This window comes from Salmo salar, chromosome 05 (assembly GCF_965601325.2).
Source record: "Salmo salar chromosome 05, fSalSal1, whole genome shotgun sequence".
Taxonomy (NCBI): domain Eukaryota; kingdom Metazoa; phylum Chordata; class Actinopteri; order Salmoniformes; family Salmonidae; genus Salmo; species Salmo salar.
In genome coordinates this window covers 4702501-4720126 of record NC_138295.1, presented here as the reverse complement: position 1 = coordinate 4720126, position 17626 = coordinate 4702501, and the positions used below count along the sequence as shown (strand labels likewise).

At 40.1% G+C, this 17626-nt stretch overlaps 1 long non-coding RNA gene across 1 annotated transcript in view; it reads right to left on the bottom strand.

The window, feature by feature from the left end:
* LOC145879490 (uncharacterized) overlaps positions 1-17626 on the bottom strand; it is a 391863-nt gene that overhangs the window by 83455 nt on the left and 290782 nt on the right. The gene's annotated exons all lie outside the window — the stretch shown is intronic.

Sequence of the window (17626 nt, the reverse complement as noted above, 5' to 3'; positions counted from 1 at the left end):
ATTTTGAATCCACGCAATGACATGAAGACACACAGGCAAGCCAAGGGATGCATCCCAAATGACACCCTATTCCCTACATAGGGCACTACTATTTACCAGACCCAATAGGGCACTAGTCAAAATTAGTGCACTACAAAGGTAATAGGGATCCATTTTGGGATGCACACTCTCCCTAGCCATTTTGGGATGCACACTCTCCCTAGCCATTTGGGATGCACACTCTCCCTAGCCATTTGGGATGCACTCTCTCCCTAGCCATTTGGGATGCACACTCAGCCTAGCCATTTGGGATGCACTCTCTCCCTAGCCATTTGGGATGCACTCTCTCCCTAGCCATTTGGGATGCACTCTCTCCCTAGCCATTTGGGATGCACTCTCTCCCTAGCCATTTGGGATAAATCCCCAGGGTCTACTGGTTGACTAAAAGCACTGAAAGTAAACTCTTCAGTCGTTGTTTTAACAATATATAATTTATTTACATAGATTTCAGGTTGAATTACTATACAAACCTTTCTGAAATGTAATCGTTAGATATATACATAAGGCCAAGTAAATACTTGAAAGCACTTAGAAACGAATTTCCAAAATTCTACCCACAAATCCATATCATCGTTATCATTGTCTGAAAAGTTACATAAGTCTCCCTCGCGCCTCAACTAAACAGACGCTTTTTCTATCTCCACAAAAGTTTTTTGACAACACTTTACACTGAGTATACAAAACATTATGAACACCTGCTCTTTCCATGACATAGACTGAAAGCTATGATCCCTTATTGACGTCACATGTTAAATCCACTTCAATCAGTGTAGATGAAGGGGAGGAGACAGGTTGAAGAAGGACTTTTAAGCCTTGAGACAATTGAGACATGGATTGTGTCTGTGTGCCATTCAGAGGGTGAATGGGTAAGACTAAAGATTTAAGTGCCTTTGAACCAGGGTATGGCAGTAGGTGCCAGGCGCAGTGGTTTGAGTGTGTGAAGAACTGCAACGCTGCTGTGTTTTCACGCTCAACAGTTTCCTGCGTGTCCACCATCCAAAGGACGTCCAGCCAACTTGACACAACTGTGGGAAGTATTGGAGTCAATATGGGTCAGCATCCCTGTGGAACGCTTTCGACACCTTGAAGAGTCCATGCTCCGACGAATTGAGGCTGTTCTGAGGGCCAAGGGGGGGGGGGGGGGGGGGGTGCAACTCAATATTAGGAAGGTGTTCCTAATGTTTGGTATACCCAGTGACAATAAGGAACAGAAAAAGTAAAAAAAAAGAAAAAGGAATTATATAATTGCATAAGCGCTGTGTTGTGTGAGATACATACAGCATTTTATTTTTTTTTACTTGCAGAAAGGCAAGGAACATTGAATCAAGGAAATAAATAGAAAAACATTCACAGGTACAGAAGTCGATTATTTTCTGTTCAAAAAAGCAAATTGAATTCAGTCAGAGTGAAACATCAAGACCACACACATGGAAATTCTTGATACTGAATAACAATGATTGAAGCTCTGAGGAAATGTAGTGTGTGAAAGGTATCAGTTTTTCCATCTAAGCAGAGTCTAAACTCTCTTGGTAAAAGCGTCCATGTCATTTAAGAAACTGTCAAACTTGAGCTTTCAATCCCGAGAGAAAAGAAAGCTTTCCATTATGACAGCTAGTGATGTTTGTGTCAGACAAAGACTCAAGAGTTCCAAATTGCACCCTATTCCCTATGTAGTGCAATATATTAGCCCGGGTCAAAAATAGTGGACTTACATAGGGGATAGGGTGTCATTTGGGAGCAATGCTAAGTTTGATGTTATCTGTAGTGGGTGGGTGGGAGCCTGGGTCCAATGTCCTCCGGGGATGATGAGATACTCGGCTGTTATGTGCTTAGAAAACACATGACTGTTCATCATGGAAAAGGTGATAACTGCTGTACTACTCACACGCAGACACACAGTCATAATCTCACTATAGAACTGCCATGGATCATCTATAATGGGATGGATTGTGGATTGTCCAGGCAGGTCACCCGTGATACAAGTCAGTATTCGACGTCCATCCATGTCTGAGAACGTCGGGAGATGACATGGAAACAGACCACTAGGGGTCAACGGCAAATAGGGGTCAACCTTCAAGTAGTTTTCAGTTTTAAGATGGTGATGGGGATGGTGGACAGGTAAAAGCATCTGCCTCTGATTTTAAAGGTCGCGATTTCAAATCCAGCGATAAAAAGTTGTTTTTTTTTATTTTTGTTTTAAGCATACCTCAAACCTTCACCCTTACCTTAACCAATCAGAGTTAATGCCTAACCTTAACCTTAAACACTTCGGAATTTTAACGTTTGGAACAACTATGAAATGTGGCGTTTGAGAAACATGGATGAACGTTTAATTCTGACGTGAGACTGTGAGAGATTGTAGAAATTGACTGTGTGTGCGTACTATTGGTGTTCTGTCTCCAGTAGTTACCAGTGTAGTAGTATTGGTGTTCTGTCTCCAGTAGTTACCAGTGTAGTGGTATTGGTGTTCTGTCTCCAGTAGTTACCAGTGTAGTGGTATTGGTGTTCTGTCTCCAGTAGTTACCAGTGTAGTAGTATTGGTGTTCTGTCTCCAGTAGTTACCAGTGTAGTGGTATTGGTGTTCTGTCTCCAGTAGTTACCAGTGTAGTGGTATTGGTGTTCTGTCTCCAGTAGTTACCAGTGTAGTAGTATTGGTGTTCTGTCTCCAGTAGTTACCAGTGTAGTAGTATTGGTGTTCTGTCTCCAGTAGTTACCAGTGTAGTGGTATTGGTGTTCTGTCTCCAGTAGTTACCAGTGTAGTCGTATTGGTGTTCTGTCTCCAGTAGTTACCAGTGTAGTAGTATTGGTGTTCTGTCTCCAGTAGTTACCAGTGTAGTAGTATTGGTGTTCTGTCTCCAGTAGTTACCAGTGTAGTAGTATTGGTGTTCTGTCTCCAGTAGTTACCAGTGTAGTAGTATTGGTGTTCTGTCTCCAGTAGTTACCAGTGTAGTAGTATTGGTGTTCTGTCCCCAGTAGTTACCAGTGTAGTGGTATTGGTGTTCTGTCTCCAGTAGTTACCAGTGTAGTGGTATTGGTGTTCTGTCTCCAGTAGTTACCAGTGTAGTAGTATTGGTGTTCTGTCTCCAGTAGTTACCAGTGTAGTAGTATTGGTGTTCTGTCTCCAGTAGTTACCAGTGTAGTGGTATTGGTGTTCTGTCTCCAGTAGTTACCAGTGTAGTCGTATTGGTGTTCTGTCTCCAGTAGTTACCAGTGTAGTAGTATTGGTGTTCTGTCTCCAGTAGTTACCAGTGTAGTAGTATTGGTGTTCTGTCTCCAGTAGTTACCAGTGTAGTAGTATTGGTGTTCTGTCTCCAGTAGTTACCAGTGTAGTGGTATTGGTGTTCTGTCTCCAGTAGTTACCAGTGTAGTAGTATTGGTGTTCTGTCTCCAGTAGTTACCAGTGTAGTAGTATTGGTGTTCTGTCTCCAGTAGTTACCAGTGTAGTAGTATTGGTGTTCTGTCTCCAGTAGTTACCAGTGTAGTAGTATTGTTACATACTATATGTTCGTTGTTGTCACAATTTCACATTGAAATTAAAGTTAAATGCTTATATAGAAATAATCAGGCAGCCATATACGGAGATTGCGGATTGTTAAAGGAAATAAAAGTGTAGAAACGTATTTATCAAAACAGTCTCATATCCCTTAAAGGTAGACTCAGTGAGATGACAATGAGAAGATATTGAGATGAGCACCATGCAAAGACTTTGCTCTCACAAAGTCACACGGAGTAACTGTGTATGTCCAGGGGCTTTGCTTTATGCCTGCTACAGCGTGGTAGCTACGGGACAAAAACAGACGAGAACTTTAGTCTCGCGCTTCAATGCTCTTAGTTGTTTGGAAATTGACCAGATATTGTGTTTTACTGCATGGCTGAGTCTACCTTTAATAAGACTGCAGCGTCTTCACTGCTAGACCTCAGATAAAACAGCAGAATGTTAGGCAAACACATTACAGAGTTATACTTTGACAAATGTTACACCAGTTTGTTTAAAGTTTTTAACTTTTCTTATTTTTTGGGGGGGCTCCATATTAAAATATAATGTACATTTCTATACAAAGTAGTGATATAATAAACATTTGTATTACTGGTAAAACAAATAGTATGAAAAAAAATGCTTTAAGAACAACGGAAACAATTGGGAAGGCAAAGGAAATGAGAAAACAAATAGTTTTGATGTAATTAGCATTATAGGGACAAAGAAGAGGGGAAACAGGTGTGTTTATGTACCGCGAGTACAAACCAACAAGTTACACTGAGACAATGTGGTAATTCACTAACAATATGGACTTGTATCCCAAATGGCACCCTATTCCCTATATAGTAGTGCACTACTTTTGACCAGAGCCCTATGGGATTCCCTATGGGCCCTATTCCCTATGAGTACCCTGGTCTGAAAGTAGTGCACTAAATAGAGACTAGGGTTCCATTTGAGACGTAATTATGGTAATTCACTAATGTTGTTCAAAAGATGAAGTGGCCTCAAATGGTATTCAGAAAACTTTGGTTACCAATTCTGCTGACAAACATTATGTAAAGTGACAGTATACAGCTGGTATAGAAAAGTATTTACATATTACATTATGATGAAAAGTAGCTATTCCCACATAATGGAAAACACAGGGCTTATTCCTCCAAGGGTGTTTACTGGACCAGTCATGTCGTCAAAGAGCTTGAAGCATCAAAACCAGGAACTATGGACAGTCTGTTTTGACTATGTTCTGTAATAACATATTGAACAGAAATGTCCTCGACCTGGGTTGTCACAGAACTGAAAACGATGAAAGAACGGCAGTGTTACAGGAATATACTCGGATAAGTCATGACCATCGTTGTTATTCTAGGTAAAGTATAATGGAAAGAGTTAACACATACTGTATTTCTCACTGCCATTGTGTCCACAAGAAAAGAAAAAACATAAATATGCCGTTTCAGGTAAACTGACTGGCAATCATGAAAGCACTCTCACTCTCTCTCTCTCACTCTCTCTCTCTCACTCTCACTCTCAAGTCTTTGAGAGAAGTCTTTCAAAGGCCAAAGAAAGGACCACATCGTGAGTGTGAGTGGGAGGCAGGAACCGAAAGGAATGATTGCTATAATAGAAGGGATGGAGGGGTCTCTCTCTCTCTCTCTTTCTGCTCTCCCTCTCTCTCCTTCTGCTCTCCCTCTCTCTCTCTCCCTCTCTCCTTCTGCTCTCTCTCTCTCCCTCTGCTCTCTCTCTCTCTCTCCTTCTGCTCTCCCTCTCTCCTTCTGCTCTCTCTCTCTCTCCCTCTGCTCTCCCTCTCTCCCTCTGCTCTCTCTCTCTCTCTCCTTCTGCTCTCCCTCTCTCCTTCTGCTCTCTCTCTCTCTCCCTCTGCTCTCCCTCTCTCCTTCTGCTCTCTCTCTCCCTCTCTCTCTCCCTCTCTCCTTCTGCTCTCTCTCTCCCTCTCTCTCTCCCTCTCTCTCTCTCTCCCTCTTTCCTTCTGCTCTCTCTCTCTCTCTCCTTCTGCTCTCTCTCTCTCTCTCTCCCTCTCCATCTCTCCCTCTCTCTTTCTCTCTCTCCCTCTCTCTCTTCTCTCTTCTCTCTCGCTCTCTCTCTCTCTTCTCTCTCTTCTCTCTCTCTATTCAACTTTGTGAGACTCTTTCAACACGACCCTGAAGCTGAGTACTATGTCCATGTTCCAAATGGCCCCCTATTCACTTTATAGTGCACTACTTTTAACCAGGGCCCATAGGGGTCTGGTCTAAAGTAGTGCACTACATAGGGAACAGGGTGCCATGTGAGATACACACTATGGCTCTACAGGGCTGACTCATAAAAGGTTGACTCCACCATCATAGCACTGGGAAAGAACCACTTTGTAAATTAAGTTGTTACTATTATTATTATTATTATTATTATTATTATTTTAAGAAATGTTTGAATGTCAACAAGGATTAAGATAGTAAATAGTGGCTAGTTGGTTTCATGGGCTGTGTACCTGGCTCATCTGTTTTGCCGTTGCTGTGTATTCTGTTGACAGTAAATAGAGTCTATAGCTGTGTATTCTGTTGACAGTAAATAGTCTATAGCTGTGTATTCTGTTGACAGTAAATAGAGTCTATAGCTGTGTATTCTGTTGACAGTAAATAGAGTCTATAGCTGTGTATTCTGTTGACAGTAAATAGAGTCTATAGCTGTGTATTCTGTTGACAGTAAATAGTCTATAGCTGTGTATTCTGTTGACAGTAAATAGTCTATAGCTGTGTATTCTGTTGACAGTAAATAGAGTCTATAGCTGTGTATTCTGTTGACAGTAAATAGAGTCTATAGCTGTGTATTCTGTTGACAGTAAATAGAGTCTATAGCTGTGTATTCTGTTGACAGTAAATAGAGTCTATAGCTGTGTATTCTGTTGACAGTAAATAGAGTCTATAGCTGTGTATTCTGTTGACAGTAAATAGAGTCTATAGCTGTGTATTCTGTTGACAGTAAATAGAGTCTATAGCTGTGTATTCTGTTGACAGTAAATAGTCTATAGCTGTGTATTCTGTTGACAGTAAATAGAGTCTATAGCTGTGTATTCTGTTGACAGTAAATAGAGTCTATAGCTGTGTATTCTGTTGACAGTAAATAGTCTATAGCTGTGTATTCTGTTGACAGTAAATAGAGTCTATAGCTGTGTATTCTGTTGACAGTAAATAGAGTCTATAGCTGTGTATTCTGTTGACAGTAAATAGAGTCTATAGCTGTGTATTCTGTTGACAGTAAATAGTCTATAGCTGTGTATTCTGTTGACAGTAAATAGAGTCTATAGCTGTGTATTCTGTTGACAGTAAATAGTCTATAGCTGTGTATTCTGTTGACAGTAAATAGAGTCTATAGCTGTGTATTCTGTTGACAGTAAATAGAGTCTATAGCTGTGTATTCTGTTGACAGTAAATAGAGTCTATAGCTGTGTATTCTGTTGACAGTAAATAGTCTATAGCTGTGTATTCTGTTGACAGTAAATAGAGTCTATAGCTGTGTATTCTGTTGACAGTAAATAGTCTATAGCTGTGTATTCTGTTGACAGTAAATAGAGTCTATAGCTGTGTATTCTGTTGACAGTAAATAGAGTCTATAGCTGTGTATTCTGTTGACAGTAAATAGTCTATAGCTGTGTATTCTGTTGACAGTAAATAGAGTCTATAGCTGTGTATTCTGTTGACAGTAAATAGAGTCTATAGCTGTGTATTCTGTTGACAGTAAATAGAGTCTATAGCTGTGTATTCTGTTGACAGTAAATAGAGTCTGTAGCTGTGTATTCTTGGTTTCATGGTTAGACTATTTGCCAAAGTGTTTGTGTTGTTGTGGAAAGGTGTTGTTGGGAAAGTGGTAAACTCACAGTGAAGGTGTGAGGTGTTTATCAGTAACTCCCCGTGATGAAATGATGAAAACACTAGGCTGCATAAGTAACTATCTGTTTGGGAGAAGATAATTAGTTGTCCGATTTTCTGCTGGCAGTTCTTTCTTCTACATTATTCACCACGGAGGACAAAGGATCTCTTCTGAACTTCCCTTCTGGCTTTGAATGCTGCTTCAACAACTCTGAACTCTCTCACTGGCTTTACCTTCGTCCCAAATGGTACCCTGTTACACCAAGGCCCTGTGCACTATATTGTGAACAGGGTACCCTGTTACACCAGGGCCCTGTTTTAGAAATGAGTTTTGAAGAGAGGGAGAGGGAAAGAGGGCGAGAGCGAGGGAGAGAGAGAGGGAGGGGAGGGAGAGCGAGAGAGGGAGAGAGGGAGCGGGGGAGGGTGGAGGGGGAGGGAGAGAGACAGTGAGAGCCCTTCGGCCCTACTTAGCAAAGTGTGGAATTTGATAAATATGAAAACTCACCATGATACATTTAGTAATATTACATTTGAAACAAAAAAGCAAAAACAACTGTAATCACTTCTGAAATGTATCTGACCGATAACTAACTTTTACTTTTAAAAGTCTAACCAACCAAAAATAGAAAATATTGATTTGAGAGCAGAAGAGCTGCTACATTACGTTACAGACTCTGTCACTGCGGTGAAGTTTCACTTTGACTTGATACAGGACGTCAACAAACAATCAAATAGAATATCTACGAGATGTGTTCTGTAGAATCATGACATGTGTTCTGTAGAATCATGACATGTGTTCTTTAGAATCATGACATGTGTTCTGTAGAATCATGAGATGTGTTCTGTAGAATCATGACATGTGTTCTGTAGAATCATGAGATGTGTTCTTTAGAATCATGACATGTGTTCTTTAGAATCATGAGATATGTTCTGTAGAATCATGAGAGGTGTTCTGTAGAATCATGAGATGTGTTCTGTAGAATCATGACATGTGTTCTGTAGAATCATGACATGTGTTCTTTAGAATCATGACATGTGTTCTTTAGAATCATGACGTGTTCTGTAGAATCATGACATGTGTTCTGTAGAATCATGACATGTGTTCTGTAGAATCATGACATGTGTTCTGTAGAATCATGAGATGTGTTCTTTAGAATCATGACATGTGTTCTTTAGAATCATGAGATATGTTCTGTAGAATCATGAGATGTGTTCTGTAGAATCATGAGATGTGTTCTTTAGAATCATGACATGTGTTCTGTAGAATCATGACATGTGTTCTTTAGAATCATGAGATGTGTTCTGTAGAATCATGAGATGTGTTCTGTAGAATCATGACATGTGTTCTGTAGAATCATGACATGTGTTCTGTAGAATCATGAGATGTGTTCTGTAGAATCATGAGATGTGTTCTGTAGAATCATGAGATGTGTTCTTTAGAATCATGACATGTGTTCTTTAGAATCATGAGATGTGTTCTGTAGAATCATGAGATGTGTTCTGTAGAATCATGAGATGTGTTCTGTAGAATCATGACGTGTGTTTTGTAGAATCATGAGATGTGTTCTTTAGAATCATGACATGTGTTCTGTAGAATCATGAGATGTGTTCTGTAGAATCATGAGATGTGTTCTGTAGAATCATGACATGTGTTCTGTAGAATCATGACATGTGTTCTGTAGAATCATGAGATGTGTTCTGTAGAATCATGAGATGTGTTCTGTAGAATCATGACATGTGTTCTGTAGAATCATGACATGTGTTCTGTAGAATCATGAGATGTGTTCTGTAGAATCATGACATGTGTTCTGTAGAATCATGACATGTGTTCTTTAGAATCATGACATGTGTTCTTTAGAATCATGACGTGTTCTGTAGAATCATGACATGTGTTCTGTAGAATCACAGAGATGTGTTCTGTAGAATCATGAGATGTGTTCTGTAGAATCATGAGATGTGTTCTGTAGAATCATGACATGTGTTCTGTAGAATCATGACATGTGTTCTTTAGAATCATGAGATATGTTCTGTAGAATCATGAGATGTGTTCTGTAGAATCATGAGATGTGTTCTTTAGAATCATGACATGTGTTCTGTAGAATCATGACATGTGTTCTTTAGAATCATGAGATGTGTTCTGTAGAATCATGAGATGTGTCCTGTAGAATCATGACATGTGTTCTGTAGAATCATGACATGTGTTCTGTAGAATCATGAGATGTGTTCTGTAGAATCATGAGATGTGTTCTGTAGAATCATGAGATGTGTTCTTTAGAATCATGACATGTGTTCTTTAGAATCATGAGATGTGTTCTGTAGAATCATGAGATGTGTTCTGTAGAATCATGAGATGTGTTCTGTAGAATCATGACGTGTGTTTTGTAGAATCATGAGATGTGTTCTTTAGAATCATGACATGTGTTCTGTAGAATCATGAGATGTGTTCTGTAGAATCATGAGATGTGTTCTGTAGAATCATGACATGTGTTCTGTAGAATCATGACATGTGTTCTGTAGAATCATGAGATGTGTTCTGTAGAATCATGAGATGTGTTCTGTAGAATCATGACATGTGTTCTGTAGAATCATGACATGTGTTCTGTAGAATCATGAGATGTGTTCTGTAGAATCATGACATGTGTTCTGTAGAATCATGACATGTGTTCTTTAGAATCATGACATGTGTTCTTTAGAATCATGACGTGTTCTGTAGAATCATGACATGTGTTCTGTAGAATCACAGAGATGTGTTCTGTAGAATCATGAGATGTGTTCTGTAGAATCATGAGATGTGTTCTGTAGAATCATGACATGTGTTCTGTAGAATCATGACATGTGTTCTTTAGAATCATGAGATATGTTCTGTAGAATCATGAGATGTGTTCTGTAGAATCATGAGATGTGTTCTTTAGAATCATGACATGTGTTCTGTAGAATCATGACATGTGTTCTTTAGAATCATGACATGTGTTCTGTAGAATCATGAGATGTGTTCTGTAGAATCATGAGATGTGTTCTGTAGAATCATGACGTGTTCTGTAGAATCATGAGATGTGTTCTTTAGAATCATGACATGTGTTCTTTAGAATCATGAGATATGTTCTGTAGAATCATGACATGTGTTCTGTAGAATCATGAGATGTGTTCTGTAGAATCATGACATGTGTTCTTTAGAATCATGACATGTGTTCTTTAGAATCATGAGATATGTTCTGTACAATCATGAGATGTGTTCTGTAGAATCATGAGATGTGTTCTGTAGAATCATGAGATGTGTTCTGTAGAATCATGACATGTCTTCTGTAGAATCATGACATGTGTTCTGTAGAATCATGACATGTGTTCTGTAGAATCATGAGATGTGTTCTGTAGAATCATGAGATGTGTTCTGTAGAATCATGACATGTGTTCTGTAGAATCATGAGATGTGTTCTGTAGAATCATGACATGTGTTCTTTAGAATCATGAGATATGTTCTGTAGAATCATGAGATGTGTTCTGTAGAATCATGAGATGTGTTCTTTAGAATCATGAGATGTGTTCTGTAGAATCATGACGTGTTCTGTAGAATCATGACATGTGTTCTGTAGAATCATGACATGTGTTCTGTAGAATCATGAGATGTGTTCTGTAGAATCATGAGATGTGTTCTGTAGAATCATGACATTTGTTCTGTAGAATCATGACATGTGTTCTTTAGAATCATGACGTAAAATCTATCGCCTGCCTAAAAGTCCAGCTCATTTTCTACTGCCTTTTTAAAACCATAGGTGATGACAGATGGATAAACAGATCAGATGAATGGATGGACAGTGAATGGATGTCATAGACCCTAGTGATAACCGTGTGTTTTGTCTTCACAATATGGTCCAGCCAGTGGCAGAAATACATCTACTCTGCTGCTTGACCACACATCGGTAAGAGAGCGGCAAGACGGTTTGATTTCTCTGGGATAAGATATTGAACGCTATCATGTTTGTCTCTGACTAAACATAAGCAGAAATAATTCAACTTGACATTGTGACATTGTCTTTTCATGATGACCATGGATAATGTGATTATTTTGCATATTGCTACTTTATGGCCAAGTATGGCCCATGTGTTGGTAAATGCTTGTCGGTCATCTCATCCTAAGTCTCTTGGATATAAGGCTATACTTTAAACCTTGATGGCTACTGAACTTGACTTAAACAACATGAAGAGCTCTTTCTACTCCTGTCTGACATAGTTATATACCATACCGTGTACCAGATATCCTCTCCAGGATTCAATCCGATCATGTTTCGTCGACTATGCACCTTTTAAAGGCAATTTACAATTGAGCCGACATATGCACCCTTTAGCTTGAATGGAATCTCCGCAAATGTGGGAACATTGCCTTTAACAGATGCATTGTCGACAGCGCTATACGGGTTGAATCCCTGCTTTACTTTGACAAAAGCACATCACTCAGAAACAACTTCACAGGACCAGCTCCCTCCCAGGTCCTGCTTTCTCCAGACATCCGGGTTCTGAATGGAGACATGGGGGGGGGATGGATAGATCTAACATACCATACATGAACCCTGTTCCCAAATCCTGGTTCTATTTAGCTCCTCTTGTCTCATAGAGGAGAGGAGAGAGAGGGGGAGAGTGCTCTGTTCTTCTCTTCTCTCTTGTAAAGGAGGGGAGAGAGAGGGAGAGTGCTCTGTTCTTCTCTTCTCTCTTGTAAAGGAGGGGAGAGAGAGGGAGAGTGCTCTGTTCTTCTCTTCTCTCTTGTAAAGGAGGGGAGAGAAAGGGGGAGTGCTCTGTTCTTCTCTTCTCTCTTGTAAAGGAGGGGAGAGAGGGAGAGTGCTCTGTTCTTCTCTTCTCTCTTGTAAAGGAGGGGAGAGAAAGGGGGAGTGCTCTGTTCTTCTCTTCTCTCTTGTAAAGGAGGGGAGAGAGAGGGAGAGTGCTCTGTTCTTCTCTTCTCTCTTGAAAAGGAGGGGAGAGAGAGGGGGAGGGCTCTGTTGTTCTCTCTTGTAAAGGAGGGGAGAGAGAGGGGGAGTGCTCTGTTCTTCTCTTCTCTCTTGTAAAGGAGGGGAGAGAGAGGGAGAGTGTTCTGTTCTTCTCTTCTCTCTTGTAAAGGAGGGGAGAGAGAGGGGGAGTGCTCTGTTCTTCTCTTCTCTCTTGTAAAGGAGGGGAGAGAGAGGGGGAGTGCTCTGTTCTTCTCTTCTCTCTTGTAAAGGAGGGGAGAGAGAGGGGGAGTGCTCTGTTCTTCTCTTCTCTCTTGAAAGGGGAGGGGGGAGGTGCTCTGTTCTTCTCTTCTCTCTTGTAAAGGAGGGGCGAAAGGGAGAGTGTTCTCCTCTCCTCTCATGTGTCTGTATATTTTACCCTGTTCCAGTTCTCTACCTTTTTAGGTGGGCCGATCTCAAATGGCACCCTATTACCTAGGTAGTCCCCTACTTTGGTGCACTATCTAGGGAATAGGGTGCAGTGTTGGGACAGTGTGGGACAGAGCTAGGGCTAGCACTCTCCGTCTGAGACCAGGAAAATCATAGCTTCCTGTTTGCCGATGTCGGCCATGACGGTGGCCAGCTGGTTCAGGTTTCCACTGTGGAAGTGTTGGGCCTCCCACAGATCCAGAATCACACTGGTGGGACTCGCCTTGGACGCAAAGAAACTCATGTGCCTGGAGAGGAGAGGAGAGGAGAGGAGAGGAGAGGAGAGGAGAGGAGAGGAGAGGAGAGGAGAGGAGAGGAGAGGAGAGGAGGAGGAGAGGAGGAGGGAGGAGGAGAGGAGAGGAGAGGAGAGGGAGAGGAGGAGGGAGAGAGAGGAGGGGAGGGAGGAGGGAGGAGGAGGGGGGGGGGGTGAGGAAAAAGGGAGAGAGAGGGGGGAGAGAGACTCATTATTCAATTCATTATAGGTTGTTTATTGTCCCTTGTTGATGTTTCATTCCCCCAATATTGCACTGTAAAGTCCTTAGTGAGTCCTTGTTGACGTTTCCTTCCCCCAATACTGCACTGTAAAGTCCTTAGTGATGTGCTACTGACATAATCTGTGCTCCTCTGCAGCCCTGCTATACTATATACTATACTACAGTGAGGGAAAAAAGTATTTGATCCCCTGCTGATTTTGTACATTTGCCCACTGACAAAGAAATTATCAGTCTATAATTTTAATGGTAGGTTTATTTGAACAGTGAGAGACAGAATAACAACAAAATAATCCAGAAAAACGTCTTTTTTGTTTTTTAAATGTCAAAAATGTTATAAAATGATTTGCATTTTAATGAGGGAAATAAGTATTTGACCCCTCTGCAAAACATGACTTAGTACTTGGTGGCAAAACCCTTGTTGGCAATCACAGAGGTCAGACGTTTCTTGTAGTTGGCCACCAGGTTTGCACACATCTCAGGAGGGATTTTGTCCCACTCCTCTTTGCAGATCTTCTCCAAGTCATTAAGGTTTCAAGGCTGACGTTTGGCAACTCGAACCTTCAGCTCCCTCCACAGATTTTCTATGGGATTAAGGTCTGGAGACTGGCTAGGCCACTCCAGGACCTTAATGTGATTCTTCTTGAGCCACTCCTTTGTTGCCTTGGCCGTGTGTTTTGGGTCATTGTCATGCTGGAATACCCATCCACGACCCATTTTCAATGCCCTGGCTCAGGGAAGGAGGTTCTCACACAAGATTTGACGGTACATGGCCCCGTCCATCGTCCCTTTGATGCAGTGAAGTTGTCCTGTCCCCTTAGCGCCCCCGCTGCCACTCCAGGCGGGGAGGGGCCCGGGCCAGTTGGGCGGGGCCGCCGGGCTGTGGGCGTCCCCGGGGGCCGTCGCAGAAGCACACCGGCGCCGGAGGCGTCTGCAGCTTGATGGGCGGGCAAGGCAGCACCCCCCCCCGCGGTGAGGATGCCGGCTCCTTGGTCTCATCTGACCACAACACCTTCACCCAGTTGTCCTCTGAATCATTCAGATGTTCATTGGCAAACTTCAGATGGGCAAGTATATGTGCTTTCTTGAGCAGGGGGACCTTGCGGGCGCTGCAGGATTTCAGTCCTTCATGGCGTAGTGTGTTACCAATTGTTTTCTTGGTGACTATGGTCCCAGCTGCCTTGAGATCATTGACAAGATCCTCCCGTGTAGTTCTGGGCTGATTCCTCACCGTTCTCATGATCATTGCAACTCCACGAGGTGAGATCTGGCATGGAGCCCCAAGCCGAGGGAAATTGACAGTTCTTTTGTGTTTCTTCCATTCGCACCAACTGTTGTCACCTTCTTACCAAGCTGCTTGGCGATGGTCTTGTAGCCCATTCCAGCCTTGTGTAGGTCTACAATCTTGTCCCTGACATCCTTGGAGAGCTCTTTGGTCTTGGCCATGGTGGAGAGTTTGGAATCTGATTGATTGATTGCTTCTGTGGACAGGTGTCTTTTATACAGGTAACAAGCTGAGATTAGGAGCACTCCCTTTAGGAGTGTGCTCCTAATCTCAGCTTGTTACCTGTATAAAAGACACCTGGGAGCCAGAAATCTTTCTGATTGAGAGGGGGTCAAATACTTATTTCCCTCAATAAAATGCATATCAATATATAACTTTTTTGAAATGCGTTTTATGGATTTTTTTGTTGTTATTCTGTCTCTCACTGTTCAAATAAACCTACCATTAAACTTATAGACTGATCATGCCATACTATGCTACACCATACTATACTATACTATACTACACCATCCTACACCATACTATGCCACACTATACTATACCACACCATACTATACCATACTGCGCTACACTGTACTATACTACACTATATTATATTATATTATATTATACCATACTATATGATATTATACTACATTATACCACACTATACTACACCACTATACACCATACTACACTACACCAATCTATACTATACTATACCACACTACACTATACTACTCCATACTATACTACACTAGACTACACTATACTACTTTGCACTATACTATAATATACTATATGCTATACCATACTACATTATACTACACTATACCATACTACACTATACTACTCTGCAGTATACTATAATATACTATATGCTATACCATACTACATTATACTACACTATACCATACTACACTATGCTACACTGCACTATGCTCCACTACACTATACTACTCTATACTATACTATACAATTCTATACTATAAAATGCTGTATGCCACTATGCTATACCACACCATACGATTCTACATTACACTACATATATTACACTACATACACTTCTATATTACACTATACTACACTATACTACGCTATGATATGCCACACTATACTATATTACACTATACTACACTATACTACGCTATGATATGCCACACTATACTATATTACACTATACTACACTATACTACGCTATGATATGCCATACTATACTATACCACACTGTACTACACCACACTGTACTATGCTATATTATACTATACTATGCCAGACTACACTATACTATATTACACTATACTATACTATACTACAATATACTACACTACGCCATACCACACTGTACTGTACACCGCACTACACTGCACAATACACTATACTACACTGTGTCATACCACACTGTACTATACTATACTATACCATATTGCACTATATTACACTATACTACGCTATACTACATTACACTACAATATACTACACCACACTATACTATACTTCACTAGGCCATACCATACCACACTATACTATACTACACGATATTGCACTATATTACACTATACTACATTAAACTACACTATACTACAATATACAATACTACACTATGTCATACCACACTACACTATACTACACTATATTGCACTATATTACACTATACTACATTACACAAACATATACTACACTACACTACAATATACTACACTATGCCATACCACACTATACTATACTACACGAAATTGCACTATATTACACTATACTACATTGAACTACACTATACTACAATATACTATACTACACTATGTCATACCACACTACACTATACTACACTATATTGCACTATATTACACTACACTACATTACATAAACATATACTACACTACACTACAATATACTACACTATGCCATACCACACTACTATACTACACTATATTGCACTATATTACACTATACTAAATTACACTACACTATAGTACACTACACTATACTACAATATACTATACTACACTATACCATGCCACACTATACTATACTACACTATATTGCACAGTATTACAGTATACTATATTACACTACAGTATACTACACTATACTACAATATACTATACTTCACTATGCCATACCACACTATACTACACTATATTTCACTATACTACATTACACTACAATATAGTATGCTACAATATACTATACTACACTATGCCGTACCACACTATACTATACCACACTATGTTGTACTATATTACACTATACTACATGTCACTACACTATAGTACACTACAGTATACTACAATATACTATACTACACTATGCCATACCACACTATACTATACTACACTATATTGCGCGGTATTACACTATACTACATTACACTACAGTGTACTACACTATACTACAATATAGTATACTACACTATGCCATACCACACTATACTATATTGCACTATATTACACTATACTACATTACACTACACTATAGTACACTACACTATACTACAATATACTATACTACACTATGCCATACCACACTATACTATATTGCACTATACTACACTATACTACAGCACACTACACTATAGTACACTACACTATACTACACTATGTCATACCACACTATACTATATTGCACTATAGTACACAATACTACATCACACTACACTATAGTACTCTACACTACAATATACTATACTACACTATGTCATACCACACTATACTATATAGTGTAATGTAGTATATGTAATGTAGTATAGTACACTATACTACATTACACTACACTATAGTACACTACACTATACTACAATATACTATACTACACTATGTCATAACACACTATACTATATTGCGCTATAGTACACTATACTACATCACACTGCACTATAGTACACTACACTATACTACAATATACTATACTACACTATGTCATATCACACTATACTATATCGTGCTAGAGTACACTATACTACATTACACTACACTATAGTACACTACACTACAATATACTATACTACACTATGTCATACCACACTATACTATATTGCGCTATAGTACACTATACTACAGTACACTACACTATAGTACACTACACTATACTACAAT